The sequence below is a fragment of the Tamandua tetradactyla genome, unplaced genomic scaffold (genome assembly GCF_023851605.1).
Source record: "Tamandua tetradactyla isolate mTamTet1 unplaced genomic scaffold, mTamTet1.pri scaffold_163_ctg1, whole genome shotgun sequence".
In the NCBI taxonomy this organism is placed as follows: domain Eukaryota; kingdom Metazoa; phylum Chordata; class Mammalia; order Pilosa; family Myrmecophagidae; genus Tamandua; species Tamandua tetradactyla.
In genome coordinates this window covers 23,128-43,753 of record NW_027518280.1, presented here as the reverse complement: position 1 = coordinate 43,753, position 20,626 = coordinate 23,128, and the positions used below count along the sequence as shown (strand labels likewise).

Below are 20,626 nucleotides of genomic sequence, written 5' to 3'. Positions count from 1 at the left end.
AGGGGCAGTTCTAGTGTCTTCCATTTGGCCCTTCCTACCATTATAGACCTCATCCTGCAAGTCAAAGAGCCAATGTGGAGATTCTACCAGATACTCGTATGTCTATACCAATTATGCATACTGGAATTGAAGAAATAACTACGAGAATAGGTCCTGAGAACCACTGAATCAACTGTGATTTGGACCTGAGCTAAAACTTCATTGATCACCTGACCTCCATAAGTCTCCTCTTTGTGGGCCAGAGTGATGTTTTCAGTCTCCAGGATTTAATAACTCTTCTGAACCAGTATCTTAACAATCTCTCAAATATCTAGAAAAAGATATTCAACAGGAGATATCTGAAGAATATCATTTATAAAAGTGTTTCATGCAACTGTGGCAATGTAAGAGCCCAAGATCTGTAGGGCAGCTCCAAAGTAAGTCCTCAATGACCTCTCAGGAGAGCTGGCTGACTGAAGCAGGAAGAGTGATTGTCTCTTCTGAATCCTCCTCACAAGACTTCCAGTGGTTAGATTAAGCATCACTCATTGCAGGAGACACTTGCATTAGCTGATTGTATTGCAGCCAATGCTGTCATGATTTAAGTACATGAAATTTCCTCAAAACAACAAACAGGCCAGCACTTGCCCAACCAGACAACTGGGCAACATCACATGGGCAAGTTGACACATGAATCTCACCATCATATCATTATAACAAAATTCACATGGTAGTCTTATCTATAAATATATGTCACAAATATTAAAATACTATGTCAAGTAAAACCAACAGTGAACTAAATATAATTTATCAAAACATATTTCCCCAGTAATGCCTTATTCATTTCTTTTAAAACTTCTAATATGTAAATGAACTCTTTGAGTAAATGTGGACAGAGACTCTGATACTTGCAGGTATTACCCACCCATGAGGGAAGAAGCAGTGGATGGCTCAATCCTTGCCTGGGGATGGCTGTGTGCATCTTCTACCACAAGTAGACGTGAACACAACCCCCAACTGAGCATGATTTTCACCAGTAAATTGTGAGCACAGCAACTCCACAATTTGAGCGTCATCTAGTCAAATGCTACAGGGATCTAGGAGGTAACCAACCTCTGAGGACAAATTAAGTTACTGAAGAACTCCATCCTCTGTGCAGGCTGGAAAGTGTAGGTGAAACAGGAGGGCTTTTCAGAGCCTCTACAGGCCCTATCCCAGGGCCATTGTAATTGATCTATACCCCCTGCATATGTACTGTGCTGATTTGAAAGGAAGTTCTTCCTTTGTACGTTGGCAGCAAATAACTTGTCTTGAATTCTTATAGGTCCAGAGCCAGAGAATAATTTTTTCCTTAGAGCAGACTATGCTTGCAACTAACTTTGATAGGAATTTGGACTGTTTCTAACTTTGTATTTCATTTGTATTGCTACTGAAATGGTTTAAGGATTTCTGATATTGTGATGGAATTAATGTATTCTGTATATGGGGAAAACATGTTTTTTGTAGGGTTCAGAGGATGAAATATGTGGTTTGAAAGGATGATTGTATCCTTTGAATAGCCATATTTTAATCCTAATCCCATTTTGTAAAGCCAGCCATTTCTTCTAATCCCTATTCAGTATGGTATGTTTGAAACTTTAATTAGACTATCTTTCTGGAGATATGACTCAATCAAGAGTGGTTGTCAAACCGTATTAGGTGGAGATGTGTCTCCACCCATTCCAGGTGGGTCTTGTCAGTTTACTGGAATCCTATAAAAGAGGAAACATTTTGAAGAAACAAGAGATTCTGAGAGAGCAGAAAGATATAGCCATGAGAAGTAGAGAGTCTACCAACCAGCAACCTTTGGAGACATAGAAGGAAAATATCTCCCAGGGTGCTTCATGAATCAGGAAGACAGGAGGGAAAGCTAACAAATGATGTTGTTTGTGCATGCCTTTCTAGATGACAGAGAAACCCTGACCATGTTTGCCATGTGTCTCTTCACTTGAGAGAAAAACCCTGAACTTCATTGGCCTTCTTGAACCATGCTATCTTTCTCTGGATGCTTTAGATTGGACGTTTCTGTAGGCTTTTTAAAATTGTGACATTTCCACAGCCTAAAAATTGTTGTCTTGCAACTTTGCAAGTTCCCCCTTTTAAAGGATTCCATTTCTGGTTTATTGTATTCCACAGCTAGCAAATAAGAACATGTATCAAACTCTGTTTTGGCTGAGAAATACAGACAATATGACTGTCAAAATACTGCCCTTCTAAAGACTCAGGAAACAACTAAATCCTAGATAATAGAGAGAAACTGACTTTCAGGATATACCCATGAAGATAATCAAATGATCAGATACCAGTAAAAAAATCACAAAGCATACTAAAACTTAAGAAGAAAATGCCTAGTCAAAGAAACAGATCAAAAGTCAGAGGAGATTGAATGTGGTATAACTAATCAAAGATGTGCAAATATCCTGAATCAATTCAAAGAAAGGTAAAGAAAATGTGCATAAATATATAAAGGATATTAACAATACATTAGAAGAGCATAAAAAAGAGTTTGAAAGAATGCATGGAAAAAACCCAGAAAATATGGAAATAAAAGACACTGAAGATGAAATTTTAAATATTCTACAGACACACCATAACAGATTTGAAAAGGTGGAAGAGAGAAACAGCAAGATAAAATGCAGATCAATCAAATTAAAAAAACAAAGGAACAAATGACTCAAAGACAGAAATATTTGAGCAGAGTCTCCCAGAAAGGTGTGACAACACAAAATGTTCATATATGAATCATGTATGTCCCAGAAGAATAGAAAGGGATAGGGGCCAGAAAGAATATTCAAAGAAATAATGGCTGAAAATTTCCCAACCCTTATAAAAGACATAAATATTCAAATAAAAGATGTCCAACATACTCCAAGCAGAGTAAATCCAAATAGACCCACTCTAAGCCACATAGTACTCTGAATGTCAAATACCAAAGAGAAGTAGAAAATTCTGAAAGCAGCTAGAGAAAAGTGGTTCACCACATACAAAGGAAACAAAAAAAGACTAAATGCTAATGTATCATCAGACACCATGGAGGTAAGAAGTTAGTGGTATGATTTAACTGAATTAGAAAAAAATTTCCAGTCAAGAATATTCTATCTAGCAATCCTGTCCTTCAAAAATGGGGGACAATTAAAGTATTCTCAGATAAACATAAGCTGAAAGAGTTTGTTAATAGAAGACAGCACATATTAATAAAAGGTGAACACTTGGTGAATGCCAAGAAGAAATAACAGTAAAAAAAATCTATGGTCCTAAACAAGGTGACCCAAAATATATGACACAGACACTGGCAAAACTGAAGGCAGTTAATAGACAACATACCATAATATCAGGACACTTCAAATACCACTCTTTCCAAAAGATGGAATGTCTAAACAGAGAATCAATAAAGAAACAGAAACTCTAAAAATATAATAAATAAACTAGCCCTAAAAGATATGTGTAGAAGATTGTACCCCTAAAGATCAGGGTATACATTCTTCTCAAGGGCTTGTGGAACAATCTCCAGGATAGAATTTATGCTAGGGCAGAAAACAGATCTTAATAATTTTTTAATTGAAATTATACAAGCTATAAGTCCATAACAACAGAACCAGAAAATACAACGTATATGCAGGTTAAACAACACAATCTTAAAAATGTAGTGTGCCAATGAAGAAAATGCTAGGTAAATTAGTATATAACTTGACACGAATTAAAATGAGTCAGTGCTGACAGTGACATGGATAGCCTTAAATGCCTATGTTAAGAAGGAAAAAAGAGCTAAATTGTATGCTCCAATTGAACAACTGGAGAAAATAGAGAAAGAAAAACAAACTAATCCCAAAGCCAACAGAAGGAAGGAGATAACAATATTAGAGTAGAAATTAATGAAATTGAGAATAAAAAATAGATTATGTAAATTCAAAATGTGGTTATTTGAGAAGATTAATGCAAATAAAAAGAAACATTAGCTAGCTGACAAAGACAAAAAGAGAGAAACTGCAAATAAAATCAGAAATGAAAGGGAAGGCATCAACCCAGACATTGAAGAACTAAAAAAGATCATAAGTGGTTACTATGAACAGCTTCCTAAAAATGCACTTTTGTCCTACACCAACTCAAGAAATAGAAATCCTCATGAGATCAACCACAAGTAAAGTGATCAGATCTGTCATCAAAATCTACCAACAAAGAAAAGCTCAGGATTAGATAGCTTCAAAAGCAAATTTTATCAAGTATTCCAAGAATAGTTAATATCATTCCTGCTTAAACACTTTTAAAAAATTAAAGAGGAAAAACTACCTAACCCATTCTATGAAGCTAATGTCATCTTAGTACCAAAGCCAGGTAAAGAAGCTACAGGAAAAGAAAACTCAAGACATATGTCTCTAATAAATATAGATAAATGTAGATTAAAATTTCCTCAGCAAAATGTTGTAAATAGAATCAAACATCATATTAAAGAATTAAATATCATGACCAAGTGGATTTTACCTCAGGAATGCAAGGGTGGTTCAACACAGGGGATCAATTAACATAATACACCACATTAATAAATTAAAAGGGAAAATCCACATGATCATCTCGACTGACTCAGAAAAGGAATTTTGGAAAATTCAGCCTCATTTCATGATTGAAGCATTTCAAAATACACAAATTAAAGGAAACTTCCTGGACATGATAATGGGTATATATTTGAAACCCACAGCCAATATCATACCTAATAGTAAGAGTCTGAAAGCTTTCCCTCTAAGATCTGAAACAAGATGAGAATGCCAACTGTTACTACTACTACATTGCACTAGAAGTCCTAGTTACAGCAACTAGGTAAGAAAAAGAAATAAAAGATATTCAAATTGGAAATGAAGAAGTAAAACTGTAACTATTTGCAGAAGACATGATCCTTTATTTAGAAATTCCATAAAAATTACAGCAAGCTACTTGAGCTTATAAAACTTTCAGGAAATTGGCAGGATATATTATCTACATGCAAAAATTCTATGATGTTTTATAAACTGGTAATGAGCTATCTTGGAAGGTAGTTGTGCTTATTTGAATCTGTGTGGACTCTAGAAAAGCTATGACCTTTGCTCCTCATTCAGTATTGCTAACTTGGAGGTAGCAAAATAGGAACGAGTTTTTATTGTTCCCATGTAAACGGGACTCACCGGATTGTGGATATTAACTTTTGATTAGAGGGAGATATGACTCCACCCATTCCAGGTGGGTATTGATTAGTTTACAGGAATCCTTTAAAAGAAAAAGCATTTTGGTGGGAATCCCCTTTTACAGCCATGACAGAGCCATTAGAACTTCAGGAGTCCACCAGTCAGTGACCATTGGAGATGAAGTAAGAGAATGTCTCTGGGGGTAGCTTCATGAAACAAGAAACCTGGAGAGAAAATTAGCAGAGGTTACCTTGTTCACCATGTGCCTTTTCAATTGAGAGAGAAACCCTGAACTTCATCAACCTTTCTTGAGTAAAGGTATTTGTTGGTACCTTAATTTGGACATGTTTATAGATGTGCTTTAATTGGGATATTTTCATGGCCTTAGAACTTAATAAATTTCCCTTTTTAAAAGCCGTTCCATTTCTGTATCATATTCTTACAGCTAGCAAACCAGAACAGTCGTCAAGGAAAAAGATTCAATTACTGTAATGCCTAAATATCTAGGAATAAACTTATTTTTAATGATCTCACATCATCTAGAATGATGATGTGAGATGATCTCACATCATCTAGAATGGCCATTATTAAAAAAAAAGAACTCTGCAAGTGCTGGAAAGGATGTAGAGAAGTATGTACACTCATCCACTGTTGGTGAGAATGAAAAATGGTGCAATTGCTCTGGAAAGCAGATTGGTGTTTCCTCAGCAAGTTAAATATAGAATTGCCACATGGTCTAGCAATCTTAATGCTAGGTGTATATTCTGATGAATAGAAGGCAGGGAAATGAATGGAAATTTTTCACATTGTGTTTATAGTAGCATTACTGACAATTGCCAAGAGATGAAGATGGCCAAAATATCCATCAATGATGAGTGATTAAACAAACTGTGGAATATACATATGATGTAATATTACACATCATAGTACACTAAAGTCATGATGTATGCAACAACTTTGATAAGGTTGACAACATTATGTTGAGTAAAATAAACCAGAGAAATAATGTATGTTCTCACTAATATGAACCAATTATAATAAAGAAATTCTGAGGGTTAAAGTTGGGAACACTGATTAGCAGGAGATAGAAAGATGGTAGAACTTGATGCTGAAAGATTACAGAATATTCAACCAAATGGGTTGTAAAGATCCAGAAATAGCACAGTGATATGTGATGATTGCACAATATTGTAAGTATACTGAAGAAAACTGAAGGTGATTATGGTTGAAAGAGAAAGGACAGGGGTTTGTATGAAGTCAGAGTGAAAAATAAAGGGTAAAAATTAGGGCTATATGCAATAGTGAAACCTAGTGTGGGCAATGATGGTGATTGATTGTGCAAATATAAGAAAGTTCTTACTTAAGGATAACAATTAAAGGCTACCATTGTAAGGTCCTAAACAGTAGACAGAAAAATACAATTATAGCAAACTAGGGTCTATGAGTAACAGTAACATTGTAGTATTCTTTTGTTATTTGTGACGAATGCAACATACCAAAGCTAAATGCAATAATGAGGGATATATTATGGAGGGGCATGGGATTCTCATTGTTGGAACTGTTTCTCTATTTTATTCTTGTCCATTTTTCTTTTCTTCTCTTCTTCTCTCTTTGTGGAAAGAAAGAAAATTTTCTCATTTATATACTGGTGAATGCATAAGTATGTGATTATACTTTAAGGATAACTAGGTGATTATACCACAGAGAAGAAGAATGGAGTGACCCTTCTCAAGGTCAGTGTGGTGGGGCCATAGGAGAGTAAATGTCCTTCAACACCACTAGTAGACAAAAACTTAGAAGTAAAAGCAGGGACCAAATATGCATTTGCACTCAGGCACTGATGGTGGTATTTTTTAATGATTTGCAATGGACGGGGGTGTGGTAAGGTACATTGACTGATGAATGGAAAGGTGATACATGCTGTACACTACAGTGGAATAATGAGTGGCTGCAGGAAGAAATGAAGCTGTGTGGCATGCAAGTAGAAAATAAACCTTATAGAAATTATGTGGAATAAAATAAGCCAGAAAATAAATGGACAAATACTATATGGTCTCATTAATATCAAATAAATATGAGCAAACCCTGAGAATTAAATTTGACTGCATAGGTTCTTAGGGGATAGAAGTTGGCAGGGATTGGGCAATCAATGATTATGGAATACAGATGTTCAAATGACTCATTGTAAAGGATTTTTGATTGGAAGCTCTTAGAAGTCACATCTAATCCTGAACTTTAACTGTTATTTCTAAATTCTGATGTGCTCTACTCCTTACATATAACTTGCATTTCCCTGGAACAGTGGGTATTTTGGGAACACCTGAGACTCAAAATTCGTGTTCTGCAACTATGAAAGTCCACATTATTCCGTAAAGGAACTGATAAAGAAGCAAAAATAGAGATCAGACTTCAATTGGTGATATGTACATAATGATCCTGGTTAGGACTAAGGTAAATCAAAATAAAGGTCAAAGGATGATATTGTCTGTATTTTAAACTTTCAACCTCTGTTCGAGACCAAAGGTTGAGATGTTTATTTGGTGAAACTTTAAATTTTCTGTAGCACATTATCTGATATAATCTGCCTAGTGAGCTAATATATACAACCTAATTTCATGGAACCTAAAATAAAGAATGAGTTCTTACTATTCTGAGCAGGATAATGTAATAAACAGATACATTCCAGTATATTTTGGGGAAAGATAAAAATGTATTGACACAGTCACCTTAAGGAACTGTGTAAAAAGGTGGGTGAATTAAACATCCACACCTGGGGAAATCCTGATATTGTCTTAGGCAGTGTTTATCCCAAACTTAATAAACCAACACTTGATATTGAAGTCTGCCCTTTTGAAACTTATTTCTGGAATGACAAATCTAAACCTGAATGCAATTATGCCTAAAAGTCACCCCTAGAGATCCTCTTTTGTTGTTCATATGTTGCCATCTCTCTTTAAGCCAACTCTGCAAGTTAATTATCCTCCCCCATGTGAAGTTCGACATGACTCATAGGGTATGTATAAGTCTCCCTGAAAAATGTGGGAAATGACTCCCATGTATGAGTTTGGCCGTGGCATCATGGGATTGAGAATGACTAAAAGAATGGAAAGAAATGGAACAAAATAAAGTTTCAGGGGCTAAGAGATTTCAAATAGAAGTGCCAGAACATTCTGGAGGTTGCTCTTATGTGAGTTTTAGCCAGAATTTCAAACAAATACAGTATGCTGTGCACGAACAAACAGTATTCCTGAAAACCCTAGGGAGTGCCCAGGGTACTCCATATAAGTCTCTATAAAGTTATCACTTAGTACGTTTATTTTTCTCAGAAAATTAATGCCTTCATGTTATTCATAGTCCAGATAAGTACTGAAACCCAGAGGTACCATTCTCTCTAAGAATGTTCATTACTACACCCCAGAAGTTGAACTCCAATTTCCAGCATGATGAAAGGAAAATAGTCATTGTTCAGAAATCCAAGAATTTTCAGATAAAGATCAAAGGAAAGGAAAGAGGTTTAACTGGGAGATATAACTAGGAGGTTAAATAATAAACAACTGTGACAATTGACTCATTATATAGATACTCTTTTTAGATTCTAGTGTTCTAGAATAGCCAGAAGGAAATACCTGAATTTGTTGAGCTGCAATCTAGTAGCCCTTATCTTTGACAATGATTGTATAACTATATTGCTGAGAAAAGGGAGTTGTTAGTTTTTGCATGGATCTGTTTTGGAATGATTATTTTTGTTCCACTGATTTTATGTGTGTTTATGTCTGTGTGTGTATGTGTCAATACCACATAGTCTTAATTAACCTACCTCTATTATATTTCTTAAAATAGTTAAATATCAATACTAGATGTCAGTAACAGGGAAGGGTAGATTTCATGGGATGATTAGTGTCTTCTTTTTTCATTTAATTTCTTTTTCTGTAGTAATGAAAATGTTTTAAAAGTGATAATGGTGATGAATACACAGCTACGTGATGATATTGTGAACCCAATGATTGTATATTTTGGATGGTGTTCTAGTTTTCTAGCTGCTGGAATGTGATATACCAGAAACAGAATGGCTTTTAAAAGGAGAAATTTATTAACTTTCAAGTTTACAATTCTCAGGCAATGAAAATGCCTAAATTAAAACAAATCTATAAAAATGTCCAAATTATGGCACCAACAAGAAGTTACCTTCACTCAAGAGAGGCTGATGAAATTCAGGGCTTCCCTCTCAACTGGAAAGGCACATACTGAATAAGATGACATCTGCGAGCTGTCTCTACAGGCTTTTTTGTTTCATGAAGCTCCCCTAGGGGCATATTCTTTCTTCATCTCCAATGGTCTCTGGCTGTGTGGGTTCTCATGGCTCTCCAAAATGTTTCCTCTTTTAAAGGATTCCAGTAAAATAATCAAGATCCACCTGGAATGGGTGGAGTCACATCTCCTTCTAATCAAAGGTTAATATCCACAATTGGGTGAGTCACATCACCATGGTGATAATCTAATCAAGTTCCTAAGATACAGTACTGAATAAGGATTAAAAGAAACAGTTGTGTTTACAAGATGGATCAGTATTAAAACACGGTTTTTCTAGGTACATAATCCTTTCAAACTGGCACACATGGGTTCTATGACAGGTGAGAAAATCTCAGTAAGAATATATAAGAGAAAAAAAGGAAAAAAATACATTGCTAAAAGATATAAAAGAATAACTGAAATAATGAAAAGACATTCCATTTTCATGTATTGGAAGGCTAAATGTCATTAAGATCTCAATTTTACCTAAATTGATCTACAGATTTAAGGTAGACCAATCAAAATCTTAACTGACAACTTTACAGAATTGGAGAAACTAATTTTCAATTTCATTTGGAAAGGTAAGGGGCTTTGAATATCCAAAACTAACTTGAAGTAGAAGAAGGAACTGGGAGGTATCATGCTTCCTGAATTTAAAACATATTATAAAGCCCCAATGGTTAACCCAGCCTTGTACTGGCATAATGATAGACATTTGCTTAATGGAACTGAATTGAGAATTTGGAAATAGACTCTCAGATATATGGTCAATTGATATTTGGTCAGGCCCCCAAGTCCACTCAACTGGGAAAGTACTGTCACTTCAATAAATAGTGATGAGATAACTGGATATCCATAATCAAAGAATGAAAGAGGACCACTATCTTATCACACCCTATACAAAAAATTAACTCAAAATGTTTCTAAGACTTAGATATAAGAACAAATACCATAAAACTCCTAGAAGAAAATATTAGGAAACAATTTCAGATCTAGTGATCTGTGGTAGTTTCTTAGACCTTACATCCAAATCACAAGAAATGAAAGAAAAAAATATTTAAATGGGACTTCCTCAAAATCAAATACTTCAGTACTTCAAAGGACTTTGAAAAAAGGTTGGCAAGGTAGTCATCTCAATGGGAGAAAATATTTGGAAACCATATATCTGATAAGGGTTTGATATCTAGTATGTATATAAAAAAATCCTAGAATGCAACAATAAAAAGACAAAGAACCTATTTTTAAAAAATGGGCAAAAGACATGAATAGATATTTCTCCATAGAGGAAAAATAGATGACTAAAAAATTATAGATGAAAAGAAGATCATCTCCACCAGCTATTAAGGAAATGAAAACTCAACCGCAACAGGATATCATATCATACCTACTAGAAAGACCACCATTAAAAAACATGAAACTGCAAGTAATTGAGAGGATGTGAGAAATTGGAATTTTTATTCAATGCTAGTGGGAATGTAAAATATTACAGCCACTGTGGAAGACAGTTTGGAGGTTCCTCAAGAAGCTAAATACAGAGTTGCCTCATGACTTGAAAAATGCCACTATGTGGGATATTGCCAGATCTGAAAGCAGGTACATGAACAGGCATTTGGACACTTGCTCCAAATGGCATCATTCACAATTGCCAAATGATAAAAACAGCCTAAGTGTCCATCAACAGATGAATTCAGTAAAGAAATGTAATATAGACATAGATCATTTTCAAGACCTTCAACACCCCTTCAACAAATGTTCATGGCCGTCCAGGCTGTGCTGTCCTTGTACACCTCCTGCCACACAATGGGCATTGTCATGGACTCTGGGGATGGGGACATCCACACTGTGCTCATCTACAAGGACTATGCCATGCCCCACAACATCCTTCATCTGGACCTGGCTGGCTGGGACCTGGTGGACTACCTCATGAAGAGCCTAACCTAGTATAGTTACATCCTCACAACCACAGCCAAGCAGGACATCATGCATGACATCAAGGAGAAAATCTGCTACTTCACCCTGGACTTTGAGGAGGAGATAGTCATTGATGACTCATCCTCCTCCTTGGAGAAGAGCTAAGAGCTGCCTAGAAGGTAGGCCATCACCATAGGCAACGAGCAATTCTGCTGTATTGAGAACCTCTTCCAGCCTTCTTTCCTTGGCATGGAATACTGGGCATCCACGAGACTACCATCAACTACATCATGAAGTGTGACATGTACAGCCACAGGGACCTCTACACAAACACGGTGCTGTCTGGCAGGCCCACCATGCACCTCAGCATCACTGACAGTATGCAGAAGGAGATAACAATGCTGGTGCCCAGAACAATGAAGATCAAGGTCATTGCCCTACCTTAGCGCAAGTACTCTGTGAATTGGTGGGCCATCCTGGCCTGGCTGTCCACCTTCCAGCAGATGTGAATCAGCAAGCAGGAGTATGATGAGTCCTGCCCCTCTATCATCCATTGCAAATGTTTCTAGACAAAATGCTAGCTGTGTTACAACCTTTCTTGACAAAATCTAACTTGCATAGAAAATGATATGAAATTAGCATGGATTTACTTGTTTCATTTTATTTTTTTTATTTTTATTTTTTTAATTTCTGTTGTTTTTGGCACTTGACTCAGGATTTGACAACTGAAAGAGTGAAGGCTTGCTTGGAACCAGCATCCCCAAGTTCTACAAATGTGGCCAAGGACTTTGTACATTATTTTTTCAAGTCCTTCCAAATACCATGAGATGTATTGCTACAGGAAGTTTCTTGCCTTCCCAGAAGCCACCCACTTCTCTCCAAGGAGAATGGTCCAGTCCTCACTCACATTCACACCAAGGAGGGTGACAGCTTTGCTTTTCTCTAAACTATGTCATCAAAATCAAAGAAAAAATTTTCTGCCTAAATACTTGTCCTTTTCTTATTTTTAATGGTCAACATCATGCCCTCTCCTTTTTTTCTGCCCTAACATTAGACGTTTGAAGGCTTTTGGTCTCCCTGGGAGTTGGTCATGTTGTGGAGGCAGCCAGGGCTTAGCTGTACACTGACTTCAGACCATTCCAAAAGAAGTGCACACCTTAAAGGGGGAAAAATGAATGAATGTACTTGAAACTATATAAAGCATTTTTAGAATGTATTTAAGAATATATAAAATACATATTATAAAAAGTGATATGAAGCATTAAAACTAACAAATGCTATTTGAAAATATACTTTAAGACCAACTACAAAATGGAATAATTCATTCTGAAAAATGTGTATCCATAATAGATTTAAAAAATAATTTCTACATATTTGTGATGGTTAATTTCATGTGTCAGCTTGGCTGGATTATGGGGTGCACTTATTTGGTAAAGAATTGACCTGCTTGTGATGTGAAGGTATTTTGATATAGGATTTGCTGCCATAATTAGTTGATGGTGTCTGTGACTAAGAAAGGAGATAGGCCCCAGCAACGGGGGTAGTCTTCACTCCAATCAGTTGGTGGTCCATTAAGAATTGAGGATTTGACAGGTCAGAAGAGGAATTCAGGCTAAGGAATTCAGAATAATTTTTTTGGAGTTTACAGCTTGCAGCCTGCCCTATGGGGTTCAGACTTGACTTGCCAGTCCCCATGGTCATGTGAACCAATTCTTTATAATGAATCTCTCTCTAAGTGTGTGAGTGTGTCTGTGTATCTGTATCTTGTTGGTTCTATTTGTCTGGAAAACTCTGACTAATATATCATCTGAAAACAAAAGGAAGATAATCCACAATAAAGGAATACAAATAAAGAATTGCATATTAGTAACCTTATGTGGTGAAATATATACTGTATTACATTATATACAGTGCTGTTTATAACAAAGTAAGTACAAGTATAAACACCAATTCTCATACATACAATAAATAAAAGCCCTGACAGTGCACAGTTAGACAGTTATGTGGGGAATTGGAGGCTCCATTCAAGTTTGTTACTGACTTAATCCCTTCAGCAGGTGATAGTCACATTGGCTAACCTTGAAGATGTATGACTATGAAGATCCAGCAATTACATTCTTTGTTTTATATTCATAACAATGAGATTTCCTAAGTTTATTTATGGCAATATTGAGAGTGGAAGGAAAATATTGGAAAAAAAACTCCCCAAAAATGTGGTAGGGGTTAAAGTTAAGTCTAGTGTATTTACACAAACAAATAATAAAATTACAAAAGTGAATGAATTAGAGGTACATGTGTCAGCAAGATTTTTCATAAACATTTATTTGATGGAAAGGAAAGATGAAGCATTTTGTATAATGCATATTGATATGTGTATACATATTTAAAACACAAAGTAATATAGTGCTAAAAGCATGTAAGTATATGCTAATTTAAAAATTGTATGTAATGGAAAACAAATGATATTTGATTGTATAAGGTATATACTTATATGTAAACTAAAACCCAAAAAAAAATGTAAGCACAAGATAAAAGTGCTCCATCAAATCTTTGGAGAGTTGGAGTGATTAGATCTCACTTGACTGATTTGTATTGATTAGGTTGGCACAACAGTAGGGGTATCTTGATTGAATACAAAAGTCCATAAGACTAAGGAAATTCTCCCTAAACCTCAGCCTTCTTCATTCATCCTGGTAGTCCCACTGTGCCCAGTGGATTTTGCCCAGTCCAGACACCTGAGCTTCTAGAGACAGGTATGGAGACAACAGGTTTGGAATTATAACAAATTTGGAACTTGGTATTAACTTAGAGAAATAGGAGTAGAGGAAATATATCATAGTGCAATTTTGCCATTGAGGCATAGATTTTAATTGCTTAGTGGTATTACTTGAGACAGAGCTTAGTTCAGTAAATACTTTAGAAATTCAAATAATTAGGTGAAAATCAGAATGTCCAAGAAATTCTCACCCAACATGTTTATATGTATGGGGTGATAGATGAGCAGTATTAGAGGCCTAATGCTTTTGACTAAGAATTCTTGAAAGACTGTGAGTGATTTATTTATTTATTCTTGATTCTATTATAGTCATTGTTCAATTGCTATGAGGTCATGGAAATGAGAGGTACTAAGCATAAAATAGAAAATAAAACATACCAAACCTCAGATGTGGAGCTCTAACTCTAATAGTGGAGTCAAGAATTTTTCTCTCCTAAGTTACAGTTGGAACAATTCCTTGCACACATATCAACTTTAGTAATTTAGATTTTGAAGTGTAAGGAAGACTTTATTTTAGATGTTCATGTATGTTTGCCATAGGATTAGCTACACCATTCCTCAATCTTCTTTCCTTTCCTATTGTCTTTCTTTTCCTAATACATCTTTTATGATAAATGCTCTTATGACCCCTTTTGTTAAATGTATTCAATTGGCTCATAGAAAGAGATAATACAATTTTCAATTACATTCTATTTCCTTTTCTCTACTAGATCCCATTTACTTTAAACTAATCCACCCTCTCTTTTTGTTTCTTTTAAAATATTTTTTCCTGTCATTTTATAAGATGAGTATTTACTATAAATGTCATCTTTCTTTAATAATGTAAGCATATATAGAGAAGGACATTTACTTTGGGCCTAGTATTTGTTCTGCCTCAAGTTTTGCCAAAAAGTGCATTTCTTTTCTGTTTTCTCAAGAAATGATGAGTTAAATTTGCATCTCATTTTCTTGTCTAGAACATTTAAGGACTGTGTTTTATATTACAAATATAATTAAAGTATTTTAAAGACATAATATAATGTAATTGTAGGCAATTTTGTTAAATTATTGCTAAGAGGTTATATAGGCTATAAAAGGTCTAGTGTTTTAATATATTGAATTTTCTTTGATACAAATTACATGATAAATACTTGTGAATAATTTGTAATACAATGGAAGTGGTGATTTGATAGGTGTATGTAAGAGAGAATTTTTTCATATTTGGAGAATTTACTGGGTACACTGGTCTGAAGGACCTAACTCAGAAGAGGTAGGGCATCAGGCAAAATTCTTAGGAAAAACAGAATTGAAGGAGCTTATTATAAGTAGCTGATATCACTTAGCAGCACAAAGAGGAGTCCCTTTGTCAGTGAGTAATAAATGTTATCAGTGGGTTGGGGTCTTTCATAACTCCAGGTTCTGTCTTATCTCTAACTAAGAACTGTAGGGGGTAGTTATGCAGGATATGTGCAGAAGGAAGCTCTAAGTGGGTATAAATATGATTTTTGAGCTATATTTAAAATATTCACAAGTGTTTGAATTTATATTTTATTCTGTCAATCTTTGGGCCTATGACCCCAGGCTACTGTGAGGAATAAAACACATCAGGCTAACTACACAAGTGTCAGCTTTTTGTATCAGGGTAATACTAGTCAGATTAGTTAGGAAGTAATCTCTCTGTATTTTAAAGATTTTGTGAATAATTTATATTAATTCTTAATTCTTCTTTAGAATGTTTGTGTTATTCCCCAATGAAGTATCTCCATTTTGACTTTATTAATGGGATTGATTATTATTACCACTAATTCACTCTCTTTATTATGATAAATTCATTTAGTTTTCTTTATTTCTTCTTAAGTCACTTTTGGTGTTTTCTATCCTTCTAGGAGTGTATACATTTCATCTAGGTTATCTCATTTGTGGGCATATGATTGCTTATAATATGCTGTTTTCTTCCCTAAAATTTGTATTGTCCCCTAATGAATTCTTGTTTTAACACTGATTTCTTTGTCAATCTCTCTAAAGTTTTGTTAATTTTTTTGATCTTTTTAAACAACCATTCATCAAGATTATTGTTTTACTCTGTTTTCTATTCTCTGCCTCATTCATTCTGCCATAATTTTATTTTTTTCATTTGCCCTTTTTTTTTTAAAATTTTAGTTATTTTATTTCTAGTTTCTTATGATTATTGATGTATTTCATATTTTCATGTATTTACATCTATATATTTTATCTCTAAGTTTTGCTTTCACTTCATTCTATAAGTTTAGTTATGTTGTGCTATTAAATTTAATTCATCTGAAAATTTTTCTAACTTCATTTCTAACAATTGTGACACATTAGGAGTGTTCTATTCAATTTCCACATATGTGAGAATTTCCCACATCTTCTTCTGTTATTAATTTTTACTTACATTCATGTAGTCAGAAAACATGCTGTATATGATTTCAATTGCTGCATATTTTTGAGACTTCTATTGTGATCTTTCATATTAACTTACTTAGAGAATGTCCAAGTGCCCTTAAGAAGAATATGTATTTTGCTATTGTTGGGTAGAGAATGCTATAGATGCATGCCATATTAACTCATTTAGAGAATTGTACAAGTCTCTATTTCTTTGTTGGTGTTCTGTGTAGTTCTCTCCATTATTGGAAGTGGGGTAAATGTATCTAATTATCATTTTGGAATTGTTTATGTTTTCCTTTATTTCTGTCAGCTTTTTTTTTTTTTTAAAGCATTTTTTTTATTTTATTATTATTATTTTTTTTTTGTTTGTTTGTTTGTTTTTTACATGGGCTGGGGCCGGGAATCGAACCAGGGTCCTCCGGCATGGCAGGCAAGCACTCTTGCCCGCTGAGCCACCGCGGCCCTTCTGTCAGCTTTTTATGCATGTATCTTAGTGTTGTGTTTTTAAGAGTATGCAGGTCTAAAACTCTTCCTAGGGGATTGAGAGTGCTATCTTTCTTTTTTCTGATAAGAATTTATCTTAATTCTATTTCATCTAGTGGATATAACTACTGCATCTTTATTTTGGATACTGACTTCATTTTTTTAAATCATTTTTTCCTTCATTTTTGTTAAATTAATTGTGTCTTTAATTGTAAAGTATGCCTCTTGCAGAAAACATAGAAGTTGCTCTTTGGTTTTGTTGTTTTTGTTTCTTTTTTAAATTCATTCTGACATTTTCTGAATTTTGTCTGGAGGGTTTATCTTACTTATACTTAATATGATACTTAAGCTGGCTTACTTTTATCATTTTCACCTATTTCTGATATTTTGTCCCTGTATTTCCTCATTACTGTCTTCTTTTTGCAAAATTCATATTTTGTAGTAGATCATTTAGTCCCCTATTGCTCTTTTAATATATATTTTTGAATGATTTTCTTAGTGGCTGCCTGGGGGATTATAGGTGATGCTTTAATAAAAACAATTTAGTTCAGATTAACATCAACTGAAAGTCAATCCTATACAAAATGTTGTTGCTTTATAATTTTGTTCCCTACTCCCGCCTCCATTCTGTCAGTGTAATACAAATGGCATCTTTATATAAGCCCATATGCAAGGTTTTATAATTATTGTTTTTTGTAGTTGTGTTTTAAATCAAACAGAAGTTATGATAAAAATGCATTTTCATTGTCATATATATTAACCTTTATCGTTTATACTGGTGATGCATTTTCTCCTTTTCATTTCACTTTTTTTCTTTTCTTTCTGCATTTGAAGTATTGTCCTGTGTGTTTTAAACATAACCTGAAGAACTCTCTAGTATTTCTCATAGGGCCGTTCTCCTAGTGGCATATGCTCAGGTTTTATTTTTCTGCAATGGCCTGAATTTATCATTTGATTTTGAAGGACAGTCTTGTTGCATATAGAATTCTTTATTTTCAGCTTTTTCCCTTAACACTTTAACAGATCATCCCACTGACTACTGCAGTCCATGTTCCTTATTAGAATTCAGGTTTTAATATTTTTGAGAATGTATCATACATGGTGAGTCACTGTTCTCTTTCACCAATCAGAACCTGTCTTTGTCCTTGACATACAGCAGTTTAACACTGGTGTATGTAGGCATGGACCTCTGATTTTATCTTAGAGTTTATTGAGGTTTACAGGTAAATGCATTTCATCAAATTTGTGGAATTTTCAGTCATTATTTCTTCAAATACTCTTTCTGCCTTGTTGTCTCTCTCTTCTCCTTATAGAATTCCTGTTGTGTGCATATTTGCATTTTGTGGTGACCTACAGATTTTGATTGTAAGCCACAGGCCACTAAGGCTCTTTTAATTTTATTTTTGCCACTCAGGGTGGATACACATAATGACCTCTCTTCAAGTTCACTAATTTTTTCCTTCTGCCACTTCAAAAGGACTGACTGGTTCCATATTTTGTTAAATCCTCATACAGGGCACTATTCTCTGGCTTCTCATTTTCTGGAAGCCCAGAATTTTGAGACCCTCAAATTCTGACTTCTTTGTACCCAAGAGTTTAATTAGCTTATCTCTTTCTTGTCACATTTCAAAGTAGGTTGCAAAGAGGAATCAGGTCATACTTTCACATTTAATTCAGAAATCTCTTCTGCTAAATATCCAAGTTCATGGTTTTTAAAATCTTCCTTCTAGCCAAAACAGTAGTCAAGTTTTCCAGATTATACGCCATTTTAACACAAGGGTCACCTTCTTTCCTGTTGTGATAACACATGCATCATTTCTGTCTAAGACTTTATCAGAAGTATCTTTAGAATCCACATTTCTACCAACCATCTCCTCACAGCATTGTAGGACTTTTTATTTATTTATTTAATTTTGTATGGGCAGGCATCGGGAATCAAACACAGGTCTCTGGCATGGCTGGCCAGAACTCTGCCTGCTGAGTCACTATAGCCTGCTCTGTAGGGCTTCTTTATCAAGCTCCTCACAACTTTTCCAAAAGTTTCCCCTTATCCATTTCAAAAGCCATTCCAACATGTTTGATATTTGTGAGCTGCAGCACCCCACTCTCAGTACCAAAATCTGGTTTAGTTTGCTAAAATTGCTGGAGTGCAATATACCAGAAATTGAAAAGATTTTAAAAAATGAATTTATCAAGATGCAAGTATACACTTGTAAGGACACAAAAATGTCCAAATTAAAGCACCAAGAGGTTACCTTCCCTCAAGAAAAGCTGGTGCCTCCAGAACAGCTGTATCATTTGGAAATTTATGTGGCCGATGCCTCCTGGGGTCTTTGGGTTCTGGACACCTTCTCAGCTGAGAAGACACATGTTGACATCTGCTAGCTTTCTCTCCTCACTTCACATGGTTTCCCAGTGGGCATCTTCCCTCTGTATCTCCAAAGATAGGCTCTATAGGCTCCGTTTGTTTTGAACTTTTTCCAAATGATCAGCCCTTAAAGGGTCCAGTGAATAACCCCAACTTGAATGGGTAGAAATACATCTCCATGGAAATGATCTAATAAAAAAGTTACCACCTATATTTTTGTGGCTCATATCTCCATGGAAACAAAGTGATCCCAAACAGTAACACTGAATGAGGGTTAGAACATTGCTTTCCTGGGGTACATGAGAGTTTAAAATGGAAAAATAGTCATTTTCTATCAGTAATTTAAAGTTATTCCCTCAGAGATTTTCCATTGTATTATTTCCAATGTAAACCAAAATAACTTCAATATCAGTTTATCTTTGTTATGCTTCATGTTTTTTTTTCTCATCATGGTCATTGTATAAATTTTCTTTCTAAGGATGTGTTTTCTTATAATGAAATTTTCTATGTTTTATCCCTGTTTTCTTATGCTTGTAGAATTTCCTGGATCTCTAATTTTATGATTGATATTGAGTTTGGAATATTTTCAGCCTATAGTTTTCCAAATACATTTCACTACCCCCCTCAAATTGTTGCCCCCTTTAGGGACTCTAATAACTTATAGTACACAACTTCCCATTTCCCACTATTATTTTTTCATTATTTTGGATTATTTTACTCAGAGTTTAATGTTGGATAAATGTACTGGCATGTGTTTGAGTATAAATTTTTTTTATTCTGATGAATCCAATAGTGGCAGTTATTCTTTGTTCTGCAAAGAATCTGTGCAGGAAGAAAAACATTTGACAGAAAGTTAGAAAACAAGGAAAACTGTGTCTCCAGCCAGAGTCTTGAGTTTCTTTTTGTTCACTATTTATGGGGTCAAGGATCCGTTTCAAGGTAAGCTATTCTTCAATCACCAAGGGTACTTCCCAATTGCCTTGAGGAAGTATCTTTAATTTAAGAAAAAAGCAGGAATTTTCCTATGTGTAGGAGGAGATATTCCAGATAATCAAATGCCACAGACAGGCAAAGCAGACAGATATGCAAATGGACAGGTCAACAAAAGCAGACAGAAATGCAAATGGCACAAATAAGCAAAGCAGACAAACATCTTGAACTATTTTAAGCTTTCATGCTATTTTCAGCATCAAGTCTATGAGCAGATGAACAACCAGACAAGCACAACTTGTCTTGTTTTTC

General features: G+C 34.9%; 1 pseudogene; it reads left to right on the top strand.

Moving 5' to 3' along the window:
• Positions 1 to 11,210: 11,210 nt before the first annotated feature.
• LOC143673167 (actin, cytoplasmic 1 pseudogene) lies at positions 11,211 to 11,941 on the top strand (annotated as a pseudogene).
• The last annotated feature ends 8,685 nt before the right edge of the window (positions 11,942 to 20,626 follow it).